Source organism: Leptonychotes weddellii, chromosome 5, assembly GCF_054177405.1.
Source record: "Leptonychotes weddellii isolate Sample4059 chromosome 5, ASM5417740v2, whole genome shotgun sequence".
NCBI lineage: Eukaryota > Metazoa > Chordata > Mammalia > Carnivora > Phocidae > Leptonychotes > Leptonychotes weddellii.
In genome coordinates, this window is record NC_138373.1 from 95,836,458 (window position 1) to 95,855,145 (window position 18,688).

At 42.7% G+C, this 18,688-nt stretch overlaps 1 non-coding gene across 1 annotated transcript; it reads right to left on the reverse strand.

Moving 5' to 3' along the window:
• Nucleotides 1-11,035: 11,035 nt before the first annotated feature.
• On the reverse strand, nucleotides 11,036-11,108 carry TRNAE-CUC (transfer RNA glutamic acid (anticodon CUC)). The gene has a single exon. It is a non-coding gene; the product is annotated as a tRNA-Glu (tRNA).
• Nucleotides 11,109-18,688: the final 7,580 nt, after the last annotated feature.

The following is an 18,688-nucleotide window of genomic DNA, read 5'->3' on the forward strand; positions in this document are numbered from 1 at the left end:
CAACTGGTGGCTCAGTCAGTTGATGGTCCAACTCTTGTTTTCAGCTCAGGTCATGACCTCAGAATCATGGGATCCAGCCCTGTATCAGGCTCTGTGCCAGGTACAGAGTCTGCTTGGGATTCTCTCCCTGTCCTTTCTCCTCCACTCACTCGCACTCAGTCTCTCTCTCTCTCTCTCTCTCTCAAATAAATTTTAAAAATCTTAAAAAAAAAGTTTTTAGATAAAATTTTAAAAAATTTTAGAAAATATCTGTACTCACAAAACTCCTCCCTTTAACAGGGGAGGAGATAGTCTATAAATAATAAATGCAAAATTGATCATATTATTATATTTAGCATATTATAAATGCCATAAGACTACATAATAGAATATTAGAAGATGACACATGCAATGGAAAAATAATCCCAATGCTAGAGGTTGAATGCAAACCAATAAATTGGGTTCTGTGGGCATGGGCCCCTGCCCCAGTGTTTTCTAAAAGCTCAAGTAATTCTAATGTGCAGACTTAAAACCACTGCCCCTGTCTATAGAAATTATCACTATTGCTCTGTGGGGGTTCTTTGTTTTTTCTTATTAATTCATTTCTTCATTCATCAATTCAATAAATAGATGTTTATTTATTTATTTAAATATTGATGTATTTATGTATATTGATTTAAATATTTATTTATTAAAATATAGTGCTCCATTTTCCAGCCTTGTTCTAAACACCAGGGACACAACAATGAAGAAAAGAGACAAGGTCCTTCCTTGCTCTCACACTGCTCCTTTCATGCTTTCTCCTTTCATCATTTCATTTAATTCTCACAACACAGTCATGCAGTGATCATTATTAGCCCCACTTCACAGGTGAGGGAACTGAGCCTTCATCAAGTTAACAAACTTGCCCACAGTCATACAGCTACTACATGACAGACCTAGGACTCATATCCAGGTCTGAAAAAACCAAAAGATCATGTTCTTATAACCTCTCTCAGGGCATGTCCCAGTGAAAGGCCCTTATTCATGCTTTTCTCCATCTTATTTTCACTACTTCATGATGGAGCAGTTTCATGATATAATTTAATGGAATTAAATTTGAACAGCTCAAAATTGCATAATTGATTACATCCATTTCCATCACAAATTACTAATTTGATTCACACCTGCTGATGTGACACCTGGAGGAAGGGAGTCAATGTGGGTGGGTGGTTAGGGCTTACTGGTCTACAATAGATGTGCTAATTGCATAAAATAAATGTTATTTAAGAATCTCCAGTGGGCTTTGATTAGGCAGGCCACATCGCTATCATCAGCTTACCTGTTGGACACCTAGAAATTACTGTAATCAGCCTAGTAAATTCTGAAATTAATTTTCATTAAATCTCCCTGTCTGAGAGCTACATTGAGGATATCTCAATGTGTCATATGAGATATCCGCAATGGTATCTCTCATACACAGAGACATGTATCTCATATGATATGAGATATCATATATGACATATTTATACAAATTATAAATTTTTATCAGCATTTCACATTCAGTACAATTGTGAGTTATTTTAAAAGATATATGCTATTATGGGCTGCATTGTGTTCCCCCAAAACTCAAATGTTCAAGCACTGACACCCAGGACCTCTGAATGTGACTGTATTTGGACACAGAGCCTTCTAAAGAGGTGACTGAGTTAAAATGAAGCCATTAGGGCATCCAATATAACTGGAGTTCATCACAGAAAGAGAAAAATTTAGACATCCAGAGAAATATCAGGGATGCATATACATAGAGGAAAGAGCATATGAGGACACAGCAAGAAGGTGGCAGCTGCAAGCCCAGGAGAGAGCCTCAGAAGAAACCAAACTAGTCTATACCTTGATCTTGGACTTCTAAGCCTCCAAACTCTGACAAAACAAATGAGTGCTGTTTAAGCCACCCAGTCTGTAGTATTCTGTTGTGGAAGCTGTAGCAAACTAAAACTAATACACACGTACACTACGTTCAACTTAACAAATAATTACCTCTGTCTGACATAAAAGTATACTGCTGGGGATGTCATAGATCCTTTCGTCAAGGAACTTAGAGTCTCAGACACACACCTAGATGAGACAATTAGAGAATAATAGGAATCTAATAGAGGAAATAAGAGCTACCCAGAGCGGATCAAAGCCAAGACAGGTCCGCATGGATCACAGAAAGAATCGAGTTTTGAAAAGAAGGGGGGGCCTTGAGGTTGGGTGGGGTGGGAGAGAGAGGAACAATAGTACAGAGGGTGAAGGTGTATGAGACAGTAACACGCAGAAGTGAGGGGTATGTGCTTTGAAGTGGTCATTGCCACTTCCTAGATATGTGACCTTCAGCAAGTTATCTTAAGGTAGAGCTGTCAATGCATGCTTTGTGCGGTTGCGGTGAGGTTCACTGTGACAATGCCAGAAGGGCAATTTGCTGGCACGAATTAATCTTTCAGTAAGTGTAATAGGAATATGGGGGGACAGTGAGGAGAGTCTCACTCAGGGAGGAAAAAAAAGATGCAGGCAGAGAAATAATGAATGATAAGGGATGTCTTCAGTGAGGACTGGAAACTAACCAAAATCCTCCCAGTAAGAAAGATTTTTCCCTAAAAGGAATGTTTTGCTTCCAAACTGGCAATATTATCAGCATAATAAGAGCTAACATATGCCAAGCACTCAGGGGTGCCAGGTGCAATTTTAAACAGTTCACAAGTATTAATTGTTTATACACGCATAATATCCACTGATGTAGGCCTGGTATTAATTATCCCTACTTTATAGATGAAGAAACTGAGGTCGGAAAAAGTGGCATAAGTAGCCCACAGTTGCAGTTGGTAACACGTGGGGGGGGGGGGGACGGGGGGCGGGGCTTCGAGCACAGACAATTCCGCCCCAGAGCCACTACACCATACACGCATGCGTACCCACTCACGTCCTGCATGTGTATCCACACTCCCCTCAAAAGCATGTCCGATGCTCCACAGGAACAAGCTCTTAACATCCTCTCAACCTATTAATGAGGACACTGAGGCACAGAGAGGCGTCCTAAGTTACTTATATTATTATTATATATATATATATGGCAGGCAAGTGGCAAAGCCAGAACTTGGAGTCAGTCCTTCCTGATGGTAGCCCCAGGTCCTTCTCCAGCTCAGCCCTGGCTCTTTTCAAAATATGTTGAAACTGAAAACTTTCAGGAGTTTTATCTTATTTTTTTCAGGAGAATACATACTTTAGGGCCTTCCCAAAGAATTCTGTTGACTTTCACCAGACTCTGGGTACCTCCCTACGTCCTTATGTGACTATCACGAACAAAAAAACCTCTCAGACTTGGTAACTGACAAAACAAAAAGAAATTCCCGAAATATAAATTCCGTGACTACAGAGAGAGAAAGAAAATTTAAATACAACATTTTTATGTATGCATAATAAAAGTTAATATCAATTAAGGCCCTAATCTATGTCAAGCACATTAACTGCATTTTCTCACTTCATCGTCACACCAACCCTTAGCAATAGATCCCATGAGAGATGAGGAGGCTGAGGATGAGACAGAAGTAACTCAGGCAAATCTAAAGGACTGCTCTTCTCCATACTTCTACTCACACTATCACCCCACTCTTGGATGCCTTACCTTCTCTCCAAATCCTAATCATGGTCCAAAGCATCAGTTCCCAAGTTCCCTGCCTCACCTGCAGCTCTTTCCACCAGAATACAGGCATCATAATCACCCAGGGCGGTTGGTTAGCATGTAGACTACTGGGCCCCACCCCTAATGGAACGACTTATAATTGAGGAAAGTGGGGTTTAACTCTGCACTGGCAGATTCTGAAGCTCACTAATGTTTGAGGACATTGCCTTGCACTATCCTGCATGAAATTTGTGTACTAATTACAGGTTGACCCAGAGGGCTTTTGGAGTCAGGCAAGAGTTGCACCAGCTCCAAGGAGATTTGGTTACCAACCCAGGTATCTGACATTTCTCATAAAGCAAGACATAAAAGTGTATTGGCTCTTAAGTTCGCTAACCAAAGCTGAAGTATCCATAATGTGGCTCAACTGCGGAACGAGTTGAACTATGGTACTAATAACTGAAGAAACATTAAGTACAGAACACAAAGAGAAAACATGGTGGTTTGCAAAACACTTATTTCCTGGGGTTCGTGTTTACTGCGTATTTATGAGTCAAAGAGTATCCATACTCTTTTGGCATTCCCACTCCAGACACACAGATGTATCAGAAAGGAAAATGGGTACCAGAGATTTAAATCAAGGTCTGCAAGAAGCCACTTCTAAGAGCCAGGTGGCTAATTCAAATTAGAATACATTTTGTTTCTTTCCTGATTAAGAAGGAGGAACCCAAAAAGACATTTTCAATAACATTTATGAAGCACTGATTTCCCTTTCTTCCTAACCTACACATACTCTATTCACTTCAGAGATACCACCCTGAATACGAAGGTGATTAACAATGATGATTTGGAGTATTGACAGTGAAGCAACTTCTTCATCAATATTAATGAACATTTATTGAGCACCTACTATGTAAAGCGAAATAAAGATTTGAAAAATACTGAAGCCCTATGCCATGGAGACCTACAAATTTCAGTATCTGAAAGAATGATTAAGCTGAGTCCTGAGTGGACCTGGAGCATTTAGGAAGCTTCTGGAGCATTTAGGAAGCTTCTACATTCAGTCTGGCCAAAGGGATCATAAAAATATTAAATAGGTAAAAATAAAAGAAACTAGAACACAAGTTTTCCTAACTGCCTCATCAACGAGCAGGATTCAGTGAGCAGCAACGGCCTTCTCTTAGCCGCCCCCCTATCTCTCCAGAGCAACTATGGTTGAAAAAATGATTCCTTGGCCCAGTCAATGACTCCAGATAATTTGAGGGGGAAAAAAATCCATGCATCCTCTATTACATTATTTTTTTAGTATCTGTTAGGAAAGTGCATATTGTTGGGGCGCCTGGGTGGCTCAGTCGGTTAAGCGTCTGCCTTCAGCTCAGGGCATGATCCCAGGGTTCTGGGATTGAGTCCCGCATCGGGCTTCCTGCTTGGCGGGAAGCCTGCTTCTCCCTCTCCCACTCCCCCTGCTTGTGTTCCTTCTCTTGCTGTGTCTCTCTCTGTCAAATAAATAAGTTAAATCTTTAAAAAAAAAAAAAAAGTGCATATTGTTGAAAGGTACCATAAATTCAGTATTATCTTAACATTACCTTCTATTTTATTAAGCACAGCAGTATCTATATTCATATACCTAAAAGGAGTTAAAATCAATGGTTTATTTAGGCTACAGACAATGCTTGGTGCACTGGGAAATTTGAAGATCCCTGTAATAAGGGGATCTCATGGGCCAAGAGGAGATGTTTGAGTCCCATAGGCTGAGATCTGTTGCCCTTGCCTATTATCTCAAAGGATTGCCTCGCAGACTCCTTGCCTTAACTGCTCTTTGAAAGGAGGTCCCTAGTGCCCCAGTGAAAGGCAGGGAGGTCACACCTGTTAGGATATGGGAAGGCTTCCAGCAAACTCGGGCTTCTGCAGATGGTTTACAGCAGCAGTTCTGAAAGCTGTCAGGGTCTTCACAATGTTGAGAACTGGGGACTGAGCCTAGGTTGTCCCAGAACAGCTCTTTCATTCTCTCTGAAGATCTGATTTCACCTCAGAGGATATCCTGACTGCCATGCAGCATGGTGGGTAGTCAAAGGATAAAGCAAAAAAAAAAAAAAAAAAAACAGCATTGTCAAGCAGGTCATAAATGTCCAATTCTCTCTAAGGGAGGCAAGCATTGTCCTTAGGAATAGTTACACTATAAAAATGTAGGCGGCAGAGAAGTGGGTAAAGCAGATCATCCTTAAGGCTTATTTCTCAAAAGTCAAACATGATTTCAGTTTGGGGTCATCCACCAAGCATGAAGGTTGTGGATAAGAGTATTATTAATATTCCATAAATTCTTTATATAGTACTCAGTGGAAAGTCATCATTTGTAATATTTATCTGGTGCTTGAATGAGAACATGCGATAATATGACAATTCAATTTTCTACTTTGACATTTCAAATATGACCAAGTCATGATAATCAATCAGTAATACATTTATCATCCACATGAAGCCAATTATGCGCCAATAATCAGTGAAATTTCGAACTTGTAACCTAGACCCATGTGCAGTGGTGACAGGGAAGGTGGAGACATTTGCTGTAATTATGTTGTTATTGCTTCTAACAAAATGTTTTATAACTGAAAGGGCAGGCAGTGCTTTTAAAACCTCCATTCCAGTCTGGCTCTTTATTACAAATTGCCTTTTGAATCATAAGCTTTTTAGCAGGGCAGTAGAAGATGCAGTCATCATAGGGCAGCATGAGTAGACGGCTTTGGAATCAGACAGATGTGGTTCAAATCCCAGCTCTGCGTACATTAACTCAGTAACCTCAGGCAAGTGATTTACACACTCTAAACCTCAGTCTTCCCATCTATAAAGGGGAGGTAATAATTACCTCACAAGGTTGAATAAGGATTCACCATGACATAGGGCACACTGGTGTTCAACAAACGAGCTATCATTATAACCATAAGCCTATAACCAAAGCCTAAAGGTTTAGGTCATGTTTTTTAAAAGAATAATTTTTTTTAAGATTTTTTATTTATTTTTTGACAGAGAGAGACACAGCGAGAGAGGGAACACAAGCAGGGGGAGTGGAAGAGGGAGAAGCAGGCTTCCCGCAGAGCAGGGAGCCCGATGCGGGGCTCGATCCCAGGACCCTGGGACCACGACCTGAGCCGAAGGCAGACGCCTAACGACTGAGCCACCCAGGCACCCCAATAAAAGAATAATTTTAAAACTTTCTATATAAGTGAACCAATGTTGACAGAAGAGAAACACTTAAAACATAGCACTCATTATAATCAAGTATCTTTTAAAATATTCTGATTACCAGACAACAATTATATGCACTATTTTAATAATACCATAAAATGGTTTTACTTTGTTCTTTGTTTATTGCATTCTGAAATCCCGTGTGAGAATTACAGGCATATAAACCAGAGCTATTAAGAATGCCTGCAGAAGGCACTTACTGATGCATTGTTTAGCCTGCAGCTTGTCTTTGGAAGAGAGAAACCCAAATTGCTTCTTTCAAATATTACCCAGGTATATACTGTTCATTTGAGATCATCGAAATAGTGTGTTTGTGTATGTGCATGCACACATGTGTGCGTGCATTTTCACTCAACTTTCCATGACACCTGATGGGTACTTTTCTTCCCTTATGAGACAGTTAAGAATACTGTCTAGGACTAGGATGGATATGGAGGTAGCCAACATGCTTGGGATATGTCACTGTAGGAATCTTCCCACAAACCTCTTCTATGGTCCCAATAGTGGGCCTAAGACCTCACAGAGCTACAGAGTTGATGCCAGGGATCCCTGAACCAGTATGAGCACCATGTGCAGAATCCAGAAAGCACATCATCACAAAGAACGTGTGTTTCTGCCACCTCAAAAGGTAGGAGCTTAAAACCAAATGTATTCTCTCCCATAACTCTGTGGGTTGACTGGTGGTTCCATTGCTCTGCATGGTGTCAGCTGGAGTGCCGGATGGCTGAGTCATCCCGGGACTTGACTGGGCTGGAGCATCCCAGAGGGCTCACTTACATGACTGCCTGTTAATGGGTCTTGGCCAGGAGCTCAGCTGAGGCTACCAACGAAAACACCCACATGTGGACTCCACATGTAGACTGAGTTTCTTAGTGTTTGGTGGTCGGACTGCAAAAGGTAGCACCCAAAAATGGGAGCACGACAAAAAACTGGATGGAAGCAGCAAGCTTCTAATGGCTTTGCCTTAGAAACCACCCAGTGTCATTTCCACCTCATTCTCTTGGCCCAACCACTCACAGGGCTAGCCTAATTTAAGGGCAAGGCAATTAGACTTTACTTCTTGATGGGAATACTGCCATTTTTCAAGTGTCTTTCAATGTGTAATTGATAAAATACAAATTAATTGAAGGCATATTGAATTACTGGTAAATTGTAGCCACTAATTATCTTTTCAATAAACTCATAAAAATGTAGACTCTATCAAGATGATTAAGAATTCAAGCTCTGCAGTAAGACAGGGTTGAATTTAAATCCCTCTATCTACTGGTTGCCGAGCCTTGAGAAGATCATGGGGCCTCAATTTCTCTACCTCTAAATGGGTGATAGAGGAGGACTTCACCGTGTGGCTCCAAGGATTGCACAAGAAAATGCAGAGCAGACGTTTCGCACTCAGAAGAAGTTCACTCTGTCATTACTGCAATCCCAGGAAGCACTGCTCTAGCTAACTCCGTCTCCCTCTCTGGCCCCCTCCCCGGCCCCCAGCCCTTCCCTCGCTTCACCGTATATTGTATTTGAATGGGTGATTGCTAGAATGCCTGACAGCTGTGCTGTAGCTGGAAGTGTCTATAGCTGGAAACTCACTGGAAAGACCTATTTTAATACTGGTTTATGCAAAAGATGCATTAATGTCAAATACAACTTAAGGGGAAAGACGCTGCTAGAAGAAAAGGATAAAATGAAAAAGTACTCTTATTACAATAAAAAAAAAATTGTTTAATTCTCAAAAGCCCACCCCCTGACAAGCCGAGAAGCAACTCCTACATATGAATCTTACATGGGAGGTTGGTTCTGGTCCACTTGCCGCATTTCTTGGGACAAAACTGACCAAGAGGCAGAAGTGGGCTCTATCCCGTAATGAGCTAAAAGCAGTATCCGCGTGCATAGAGGGAGATGCAATTCCAAGCCAAGGAAAGCGGGAGCAGGAGGGGCCACAGGCCAACACTGAGCAGATAACCGGAAACCAAAAGAACTTCTGAAACCAGCCTGTGCAATTATTTTAACAAAGGCAGATTACATAAATGGAAGGCAGGAAACGAACTGAGTAGAAGCCAAAGGTCAAATCCCAGAAGTATTGGAAGTTCACGAAAAGAACTGTGCCAGGTTCCTTGGGGCTGTCTTCCTTACTGCCTGTTCTAAGCCACTGTTTCTCACCTGGGGTAGAAAAACCGCACGGTACGGCTTCTGACCCAAGCTTAGTCCGATCAAATCCAAGCATAGCCCAGCAAGTTCATGGTAAACTGAGAGCTCAACACAGATTTTAAGGTGGAAATTTTGCTACATTTAAATATTTTATGGGAAGAAAGAAAGGGAGCTCTCTAGCTCTGAACTATGCCAGTGACTATCTCATGAAGAAGTGAACCAGGCCAGCAAGCATAAGGCATGAGGTTTCTCTCCCAGAACCAGAAGCCAACAAGAGTTAGGTACATGAGGTGAGCCATGGAATCAGCTCTATAAAGCATTCAGGAGACTCTGAGGACAAAGATATTTCTGAAAGTTCAATGGGCAGGACCTCTCTCTAGGTGACACAGCCCTGGCATGTGATGGGCAAAATAAGGTTCTAACAAAGCTCTCCTGGTGTCCCCAATAGAACACTTTTACAAAAGGCTGATAGAAAGATCTTCCTACCTCTGCATTCCACACTATAGTAGATGTTGTTATATATTAGGACCACTTAGACTCCCACTAAGATTTTCGCAACATATTACAGTGTTTGTGGTACTGCTGAAAGCAACTTTTATATACTTACCCTTTCTTAATTTATAAGCTAGAAGGGATGCCATCATCCAACATCCCTGGTGGTGCATTTCACATTCTAGTTAGTGCCACCCAACAAGAAACCGCTTTCTAGGACTGCCGAGTCCCTCAGAGAATCTCCCCAGTACCCCAAAAGCCTCGGCAGCCATCTAATCTCAACTTTGATGTGAATTGCTTATATATTTTTGTGTAAACTCAAGAGATTGTAGTTGGATGAATGGGTGGCTCAAATGAATCTCAGCGCTTTTTGCCCTTTTCAAAAATTCTCATTGGCCAGACTCAATGTTCATTGAATAGAAGGGGACCTACCTTCTGTAATCGGTGATACAAGCCTGCCAGTAATCCTTTGATGATATTCAAATGATTGTCCCCCACCTTCAGGCAGCCATTCGTTACCTAAAACCATGATATCAGAGAACACTAGGTTTATCTCTCATAGAATTAAATTCCGCTGACAACACCCTGCCAACTACTTGCATTTAAATGTACATTTAATTGGATGGGAGGTTAGCCAGGAAAAGGTGGCAGATCGGCGGCCGCGGCCACCGGGCCATGTGGAATTGACTGTCACTCATTAAAGTTATCCTTAAGATAAAGATTTAAATCTATTTCATTTCCCTGCTTGGTATCACCAAAGTAAATAGGACTAAGACACGGGAATTAAAGGAGATTTTCCAGCCAAGAACATTGACAGCTGAAATATAATCAGTTTCTAAGATTTATAATGCTATTGACTTTTCTTTTGCATCATAAATTTCACTGCTGACTCTCTGCCGGGGCTTTATTATAATATCATATCATATTAGGGAGATCAGCTTTGCTGGTGACGAATGAAAATCACTGATATGAAAAAACCCCCATTATCAGCTCATCACCTAATCATATTAGCATCTTTGTATCCTATTATCAACTTTTTTATATAAAATAACATTTCCTAATGACGGGGATTTCACTAATGCTATATGAGTGGTACTAATATCATTCGAGAGTTCTCACCATGCATATCCTACTTGAAAGCAGAGTATATTTGTTTTCTACACAGACTTTGAAAACCGCAAATGGTGTCTAGAAATTCAGGCAAAAAATGATGCTTTGTGGAAAAGCTATCCTCTTGATTAGCATTGAGGGTTCTTCACAATTTGGTGACAACCTTCAATTAATAGCCTGATGACTCACAACATTTGAAGGTAGTTACAGCAGATAGAAAAGATGGCAATCTGCTAACCTACCCAATGCAAAGTAGAACATACCTAATTTCTTTAGTTTTTGCGCATCCTATTCACAAAGTCAAACTGGGGTAAAGTTCAGCTGAGTTAACTATTACCCAATACTGACTGCTCACCAGTGCCACTGAATAAGAGATTTTTACTATTTCTTTTTCTTTAATGTCGCTTTATTTTATTTTTTAAGGAGGCTCCCTGCCCAGCGTGGGGCTTGAACTCACGACCCTGAGATCGAGAGTCACATGCTCTCCTGACTGAGCCAGCCAGGCGCCCCAACCTATTCCTTATCAAACTCATCACTTTCTTAAATTGGCTGAAACTGGCAAAGGGAAAACACAGCATTTCTAAAATTCATTTTTTTTTTAATGTGATCGAGTCATTGGAGTTTGTGCAGTCACCTCAGTGACTCAGGATGACAACCAGTCAATGCAGTGAGAAAATCAATTTTATCAGCTCATTGAACTGAACCGATGCCGGTGGACACATGCAAATCAAAGGCCCTCCGTGGCTTCCCAGTGCCACTGTGGTAGCTGCTTCTCTCTCGCCACAGCAAGGCAAGGGTCTCGCGCAGCCCCAATCTCCACAGGAGGGAGACCCTGGCTCTCTCGGGTATCTTGAGGTCCCCCTGGCATCTGGCACTGAACTGGGAGACACTCGCTAGGCAGCACCAAATACCAATCCGGTCAACTGCAGCCCAGGGCTCCCTCGTCGAATTCCCTGGCTCACCTGCTCATTCACTCAACATTGGCTTTTGCGGCTGCTCTGAAGGTATCCTCCCAATGTTCCACAAGCTGACAGGCACAGCCACTCCTCTCCAGCATTTCTTCCAGGGAGCTTATTTCCTAGGTCCTCCTTATAGAGCCTCCTACCTCCAGGGTCAGCCATGGGATGCCAGAACTCCAGAGTGGTTCAACAGCTTGCCTCCTCCGTGCACCCTCCCTACATGCCTCTAGAGGAAACAGAAGTCCTTAAAACAGAGTGGCCACGTCCTTATAAGCCATGCAATGAATAGCAGATCACGGGTTTCTTAAATATCAAATCGCTGGACTAACTAATTTAAAACAGTGGCTCTCAAACTTTAGTTGGCATTTTTTTTTAATCACCTGAAATCTTTTTAAAATATGGATTCCTGGAGTCCCACACACACACACACATACACCCCATTCTTATTTAATAGCTCCTGGATTGTGTGCAGGTACCTACATTTTTAACAAGTACCCCAGGTGATGTGCTTCTATGGGAAGTAGCAGTTGTCTTCCACTGATCTTGTTATGGAACCTGGACTGGATCGCTGGACGGAAGAACCAAGCAACCAAGCAGCACCCGGAGATCTTGGAGGACAGGAGGTTCATTTAACGCCAGTGGGCTCAGAGGAGAGTGGTCTCCAAAGGTCTGAGCCCCGAGCACTAAGGGAGTAATTTATACACTTCTACTTCCGCATACTGGGCACTCTAAGCACGTGCGCAAAGCGGGGCAGGGAGAAGGACCTGGATTGGCACGCACGCGGGGGGGAGGGAAACAGAGCAGAGAGAAGAACCCGTAAGAGCCCGGGGCAGGGGCTGGGACTCCCTTACTGGCTCAGGCGGCCATCTTAGGACACAGATTTGTCCTTATCAATCTGACCCATTTCTTACTTTAAAAAATTTAAAAAAAAAAAAATGTAAATGTTTGGTATCAGAAAATTTTTGTAAGTTGACCCATTTCTGTAGCAAGTGTCTATTTTTTTTTATTTATTTAAGACTAGGAGAATGGTTAAGCATTTAAAACATATTTCCAGTCCTGAGTTTAAGTGGAAATTAGCTGGGGAGGCACTCCTCGTCAAGGGTGTAAAGGTATTTTCACACAGAATCCCCGACAGTCTTAATAAACGTCTCCCTTCGCTTGGCTTTTTAATTCTGTCAGGCTCCACGTCTTTCCAGGCCCCTAGAAGCAGCAGAAGACACACCAAGTCGGGAGCAGTTCCCACCCTTCAGGAGAGGTGAACGGAGTCACAGAGAAGCCTAATTACAATGTCAGGCTGAAGTAGAAAATGGGAGAAAGCCAGCTTCTTGGGAAGCTGGGGAGAAGTCAATAAAGAGAGTGAGAGGAGGTTACAAATGTCATGTCTCTGCAGGTCTCTCAGCTCCTCTGAGCAAGGGCGCTTACTCCCTGTTCCGTGCTCCTGTTCCAACATATGTCTCTATCACACAGCTTTTTCCAGCAGAGTGTCCTGAATGGCTCACCTTCTCTCTGGGGCAGTAAACTCCTTCAGGGTGGCATGTAAGATCGGCAGTATTGTGGGTAGGAGGCGAACCCCGAATGCAAATCCAGACCTGCCACTTACTGGCCATGTGAGATTGGCAACTTACTGTCTAAACCTCAGCTTCCACATCTGCAAAATGGACACAACAGTAACTTCTCTGGAGAAGCATCCCCCTGAATTGAGATAACCCATGTAAAACGCTTAGCGAACATGGCTGTTAAGTGCTCAATAAATGTTAGCGCATGGAAATTATTACTCATTTTGGGTCCCCAGGACAACTTGTGATAAATGGAGACGAGTACCTCTAATACCCATTCTACGACAGCCAGCCTCCAGCTGGGCCCCTGAGAAAGACAGAAGTCAAATGTTCATTGCTTCATTAATTGATTAATCGATTGATCCATGTACTTGCCACAAGCCTTATATGAAGCCACCTAACCCTGCTACCCCTGACCCAAAAACTCAGGCTGAGAGACTTCCGTGGCCTCTTCCCCCAATCTCAGCTCTTCAAGTTTCTCCATTCCTCGGAAAGAAGATGTACAAAGGACATCAAAGAAGAGAGCACCTTCCCTAAACCACACCCCGAGGAAGGGTGACCCCCAGCCTCATTTTGCTGGGGGCAAATCCTGGCACAATCATTAATAAGACACTCTCTCTCATGCACACCCAGGTGTGGATGATACATTCTGTGGTTATCCACACTCCAGGCTTTGGGGGGCAGGGGTCCCTCCAAGTCACTTGCACCTAGTTAGAAGCAGCTCAAGACTGTCCTATGATACCAGCCTCATGGGCGAACAGGGAAAAGAATCAATGAGGGAGTAGGAGAACCTCTAGAGATACCGCGGTCCTGCTCCATCTAGAAAGCCCTGCCCTTGAGCCTTGAAGCCCAGGTGTGCCCCCAGGAAGTCTCTTCCCCGGACCTCCATGGAAACCTCTCCTCCTCAGGTGGGGGAGCCCAAGCCTCTTTAAACAGGTCTCTAAACCCTACTCCTCACAAGGTCTCCAACCAGCACAGGAAACTAAAAATGTGAACTTTCACTTTAGAAAAAGCCTTTTTTCAGGGACTTGAAAGCTAATATGGTTTTGATGATCATAACATTCTTGGGTAAGGGACAAGAACATCTAACAAACTGGTGGTTGTACCGTGGTCACAGGACATCAAAGATACAAGTCAAAAAAAAAAAAATCACAAAAACCACAATCAGCCATAACAACCATTCTTGACAAGCAGTTTACATCCGCAGCGTGCCTCCAGACATATGACCCCACTTCTGTCTTTCAGCAGCCCCATGAGATCAGCAGTGTTAGCCCAAAGCTTACAAGGGAGAAAAAAGACACTGCCGAAAGTTCAGTGATTTGCCAAGATCACATGCCATGTAAGGGGCAGACCTAGAACCTGGATCCAAGGCTTTTGATTTCAAATCGTGTGATTCTCTCCATACCATCGGTCACAGCACATTCACGTGAAATTTGAATTCAATTATGCAGAAGAAAAGAGAAAAGTACAGAGAGAAGGAAAAGTCGGGGGGAACCACTTGAGTAGTGTAGGCAACATCCCTGACCCAAACTTTTAAGGCAAGCACACCATGCAGTGAGCAAATGATTTGAAACAGGGCCACACTATTCACTCAGTTTGACTCTGTTCTCAGATACTTCCATAATGAGAGCATCTCACTGAATGTGAGTCTGAGATTTAAAGGCTTGCATTTTTGGAGGTGCCTGCGTGGCTCAGACTGTTAAGAATCTGAATCTTGATTTCAATTCAGGTCATGATCTCAGGGTTATGAGATTGAGCCCCGCATCAGGCTCCGCGCTGGGCACGGAGCCTGCTTAAGATTCTCTCTCTCCCTCTCTTTCCTCTCTAAATAAACAAATAAATAAATAAATGCTTGCATTTTGGGACAACACAACCCCTAAACACACATGAACACAACTAGTTCATTTGGTACTCAACCCAAGGAAACAACCATATATTAGAGGTTGGAAGAAAAATCCAAGTGAGGGACAATGTCAGGCTCCCACATACCACCTTCCTCAGAGCTGTGGCACCTCCACTGTCCAGCATCATGTAGTTGAGAAAATGCTTTCACAGACCCCACCTTACCCAATCCTGTCAGCATCCCTGAGAAAGGGGGAGATAGGAGAGGTGTGGTTGTCCTCATCCTACAGACGGGGCAAGATAATATTTTGAATACTACATTATGTTTTTTCTCTCTGCATTTACGCTACAGGGAAGGAGGGGATAGAAGCAGACTCATGAAGATCAGTCCCCTGAGAGTGGGGCTTTCAGAGCTGGGCAAGGTTTTTATGACCAAACTTGGTCCAGACGCCACAGAGCTGCCTACCTCCAAGGCAAAAGGCTTAGGGAGTGTGGGTGTCAGCTATAACCATGCTGGACTAAGGTTGGATTGTCCTCCCCATAAAACAAGGCATGACTGAGCTCCCTAGCTCTTGTACAACCCAACGGAGTTGGAAGGAGCCCCAGTGAAGACCGTAAGTTTCTTTCTCACCCTGGGAGATGAACACTCACAGTCATGTGTATGTTAACTTTTTGTTGTTGTTGTTGTTGTTGCTTTTTTTTTTTTTTTTACTAAGACAACTTTTGGAGCAGCTTAAAGTTCACAGAATTATGAAAAAGATACAGAGATTTCTCATATATCCCCTGCCCCTACATACCCACAGTCTCCACCATTATCAACATCCCACACCAGAGTGCTCCATTTGTTACAACTGATGAATCCATACATTGACACAGCATCATCACCCAAGTCCATAGTTTACCTTAGGGTTCATTCTTGGTGTTGTACATTCTTGGGTTTGGACAAATGTATAATAACATGAATTTTCACTGCCCTAAAAATCCTCTGTGCTTCGCCTACTCATACCTTCCTCCCCCTACCCCTGGCAACCACTGATCTTTTTACCGCCACCATAGTTTTGCCTTTTTCCAGAATGCCATATATTTGGAATCATACAGTATGTAGCCTTCTCGGGTTGTCTTCTCTCACTTAGTATATGCATCTAAGTTTCCTCCATGTCTTTTCATGGCTTGATAGCCCATTTCTTTTTAGTTCTGGATAATATTCCATTGCCTGGCTGTACCACAGTAGATTGATCCATTCTCTCATCAAAGGATATCTTGGTTGCTTCCAAATTTCGTGTTAACTTTTTTTAACTGAAGAAATACGAAATTTCTTGCAAACCTTATTTTGTGACTGCAAATTTCTGCCCACTACATGAATGAGGAAAAATTAAGATACCAGACATCCATTAAAACATGTATTTGAAGTATAAGACCAACCCTTGCTTGGAATGAGACATTTGGTTTATTAGGCAGACAGTAGGCTAATTTGTGGTTCTCCTTTTGTTTCCTATATGGACCTCAATTGTTTAAAGTGACTTCAGGGTGCTCTCATCCAATACTGACTGACCTGATTGTCTCTAACACCATTTACCATCCTACGCATGTGATGCCAAAGCAGCTTGTGTGTCTCCTTGGAGACACACCAAAGGGGTTCCCAGGACACATAATCATTAAACAAGTTTTTGCACCCTGGTGCCAGGGCTTTTCATTAGAATATAAAAGGTAGCTCTGTGAATGTTTCCTTATCATGGAAGAGTCCATGGATATAAACTCACTTGATATTCATCTAGTCGAAAATCTCTCTTTTCCAGCCACCCCCACATGTCCTGTTCTGCTCCCATTTGGCAGCACTCTAAATTGGGGCTTTTGCTGGCTTTTTGGCACCTGAGGATTTCTTTTCTTGCTTTCAAGCTCAGCTATCCATCTAAAGGTTTCTCTTACACTTAACCCAGCGTGTCTATATGTTCAGAGCCCAAGGAGGGCTTCCCATGGCACCTCAGTTTGCCACGTTCAAGGTAATCTCCACAAAATTTCCTTTATGCATTCAGCTGACATTTCTGAACCCTTCTGAGGTGTCGGTCACTATGCAAGGCACAGGGGATACAAACATGAGTGAGACGAAATGCCTGTTCCCAACCTCCTCATTGTCTAGAGAAGACAACAGACAAACTCCAGGACAATGCGCCAAGTGCCTGGCATAGGCATGAACAGAAGGGAACAGGAGCGAGGAGTACCGGGCCATTGATTCTGGCAGGAACGCGGGGGGAGGCTTTGCACGCGTGGTTGTGTATGATGAATGAGACCAGCCAAAACCCATCCATGATCCGCATGTCAGTGACATAAGTTAAACTCGACATTTCTCATCTGAATCTGCTTTAAAATGCAAGAGAGCATAACATAAAGTGGGTTGGGAGACGACTCCTCAAGAAACCCGGGTCAGAACTCTTACTCTGCATCTCTGTGTACTTGGGCGAGTCACTGCACACTTCCAGGTGTCACTTTATCACCGTGTTACTTAACCAGTTGGGTTAAATAAACTCTAAGAGCTCATCTAGCGGAAAATTACATGATTAATATACTGAACTGTCATCACTTTCCCACAAAAAGCATGTTATTAAATTATTTAAGGCAATAAAGCTAAATAGATCTGTTTGCCAAGGTCAGCAAGTGCAAATTCAGCTAAAGTAACAGACCAGGAAGAAGAAAACAGAAACCCAAAGACCAAAGAGAGATTACTGGTGAGCGCGGAATGCAACTGTGGTTGTATAGTATCAATGGGCAGAAAGTCGTTTTGGCTGAATATCTGCGGTTCACCTTCTTCATCACAAATCTCCCAAAGTTCCAAGTCACAGATTTTTGTTGCAGTCCCCCACTGAGCCCCAAGGGACCCTTAATAAGCACAAAGGGGGGTTATGAGGAAGAAGAGAACGTCCTTTTCTTGGTGTTTGTTGGACGCTGCTGAGAAGGAGTGAGTTCTGCCGCAGCAGCAATCCCGTCCTTTCCCCGACAGGCAGCGCCTTCCTTCCCTTAGCGGCAATGAGCCCCGTTAATCCAGTACACGAGGCCCCCCCGATCGAGGACAACAAAAACTATGACCTCCAGAGCACAGATCGGTATGAAGTGAGGTAAATTATGATGCTGAATGCGTAGCTTCAGTTGCTCACCCCATTGTGAATACACTGTTGACGATCTTCGGCTCAGTTCTGCCAAAGTTCGTTTCCCGTCCCACCACTGAAGGCAGACAAAAGGGGAAGCGCAGCGCCATCTGCTGTCCTTCCGGGGCAGAGTCGGAGCTGCGGAGGAATTGCGACTGTGTCCTAACGGGGCTCCTTCCAAAGGGGCTGCAACTACATTTTTTAATGCAATTTTCTTTCATATAAAGGAAGACAGGAAATGTGTCTGTTGTAGTATGAGTTTTCTTATTTTTTATTTTTGTCTGGTATTCTAGGTGTGAGTCTCAGACAAAAATGAAGGTTGAAGTTTAAAACCTAGTTTACAACATTTTAATTTATTTTTATATAAATTATAATAATTTAATATAAAATTTTAATTTCCATGCACTTCATAGGACATGCAGTTTTTAATAAAGCATCCAACTTTAATTACAATACTTTCCTTTGTATTCATTTTAAGTGCCATCCGATGAATGCCATACACACAGCTGATAATTACACAAATACAAAGGAAACTATTAAAGAGGAAAACATATTCAAACAATGTTATAAAAGAAACAGTACTTTTTG